The sequence below is a fragment of the Entelurus aequoreus genome, linkage group LG03, assembly GCF_033978785.1.
Source record: "Entelurus aequoreus isolate RoL-2023_Sb linkage group LG03, RoL_Eaeq_v1.1, whole genome shotgun sequence".
Classification (NCBI taxonomy): Eukaryota; Metazoa; Chordata; class Actinopteri; order Syngnathiformes; family Syngnathidae; genus Entelurus; species Entelurus aequoreus.
In genome coordinates, this window is record NC_084733.1 from 92,274,843 (window position 1) to 92,277,389 (window position 2,547).

Sequence of the window (2,547 nt, forward strand, 5' to 3'; positions counted from 1 at the left end):
AGCATCCTCAACAACAAAACTTGTGAATTTGGACTCATTTTTATTAATAAAAAAAAAAGTTAGTAGGGGAAATATGATATTTTAGCATATTTCTGTGCTACCTTTAAATGTGTCCCCACCTCTATCTTCCTCAATTGGTGTGTTTTATTCTGTAGCTACTTAGCATCATCAACAACAAAACTTGTGAATTTGGACTCATTTTTATTAATAAAAAAAAAGTTAGTAGGGGAAACATAATATTTTAGCATATTTCTGTGCTACCTTTAAATGTGTCCTCACCTCTATTTTCCTCAATTGGTGTGTTTTATTCTGTAGCTACTTAGCATCATCAACAACAAAACTTGTGAATTTGGACTCATTTTTATTAATCACAAAAAAAGTTAGTAGGGGAAACATAATATTTTAGCATATTTCTGTGCTACCTTTAAATGTGTCCCCACCTCTAATTTCCTCAATTGGTGTGTTTTATTCTGTAGATACTTAGCATCATCAACAACAAAACTCGTGAATATGTTATTAATCACAAAAAAAGTTACTAGGGGAAACATAATATTTTAGCATATTTCTGTGCTACCTTTAAATGTGTCCCCACCTCTAATTTCCTCAATTGGTGTGTTTTATTCTGTAGCTACTTAGCATCATCGACAACAAAACTTGTGAATTTCGACAAATTTTTATTAATCACAAAAAAAGTTAGTAGGGGAAACATAATATTTTAGCATATTTCTGTGCTACCTTTAAATGTGTCCTCACCTCTATTTTCCTCAATTGGTGTGTTTTATTCTGTAGCTACTTAGCATCCTCAACAACAAAACTTGTGAATTTGGACTCATTTTTATTAATCACAAAAAAAGTTAGTAGGGGAAACATAATATTTTAGCATATTCCTGTGCTACCTTTAAATGTGTCCCCACCTCTAATTTCCTCAATTGGTGTGTTTTATTCTGTAGATACTTAGCATCATCAACAACAAAACTCGTGAATATGTTATTAATCACAAAAAAAGTTACTAGGGGAAACATAATATTTTAGCATATTTCTGTGCTACCTTTAAATGTGTCCTCACCTCTATTTTCCTCAATTGGTGTGTTTTATTCTGTAGCTACTTAGCATCATCAACAACAAAACTTGTGAATTTGGACAAATTTTTATTAATCACAAAAAAAGTTAGTAGGGGAAACATAATATTTTAGCATATTTCTGTGCTACCTTTAAATGTGTCCCCACCTCTAATTTCCTCAATTGGTGTGTTTTATTCTGTAGCTACTTAGCATCATCAACAACAAAACTTGTGAATTTCGACAAATTTTTATTAATCACAAAAAAAGTTAGTAGGGGAAACATAATATTTTAGCATATTTCTGTGCTACCTTTAAATGTGTCCTCACCTCTATTTTCCTCAATTGGTGTGTTTTATTCTGTAGCTACTTAGCATCATCAACAACAAAACTTGTGAATTTGGACTCATTTTTATTAATCACAAAAAAAGTTAGTAGGGGAAACATAATATTTTAGCATATTCCTGTGCTACCTTTAAATGTGTCCCCACCTCTAATTTCCTCAATTGGTGTGTTTTATTCTGTAGATACTTAGCATCATCAACAACAAAACTCGTGAATATGTTATTAATCACAAAAAAAGTTACTAGGGGAAACATAATATTTTAGCATATTTCTGTGCTACCTTTAAATGTGTCCTCACCTCTATTTTCCTCAATTGGTGTGTTTTATTCTGTAGCTACTTAGCATCATCAACAACAAAACTTGTGAATTTGGACAAATTTTTATTAATCACAAAAAAAGTTAGTAGGGGAAACATAATATTTTAGCATATTTCTGTGCTACCTTTAAATGTGTCCCCACCTCTAATTTCCTCAATTGGTGTGTTTTATTCTGTAGCTACTTAGCATCCTCAACAACAAAACTTGTGAATTTGGACTCATTTTTATTAATTAAAAAAAAAGTTAGTAGGGGAAACATGATATTTTAGCATATTTCTGTGCTACCTTTAAATGTGTCCCCACCTCTATCTTCCTCAATTGGTGTGTTTTATTCTGTAGCTACTTAGCATCATCAACAACAAAACTTGTGAATTTGGACTCATTTTTATTAATAAAAAAGAAAGTTAGTAGGGGAAACATAATATTTTAGCATATTTCTGTGCTACCTTTAAATGTGTCCTCACCTCTATTTTCCTCAATTGGTGTGTTTTATTCTGTAGCTACTTAGCATCATCAACAACAAAACTTGTGAATTTGGACTCATTTTTATTAATCACAAAAAAAGTTAGTAGGGGAAACATAATATTTTAGCATATTTCTGTGCTACCTTTAAATGTGTCCCCACCTCTAATTTCCTCAATTGGTGTGTTTTATTCTGTAGATACTTAGCATCATCAACAACAAAACTCGTGAATATGTTATTAATCACAAAAAAAAGTTACTAGGGGAAACATAATATTTTAGCATATTTCTGTGCTACCTTTAAATGTGTCCCCACCCCTATCTTCCTCAATTGGTGTGTTTTATTCTGTAGCTACTTAGCATCA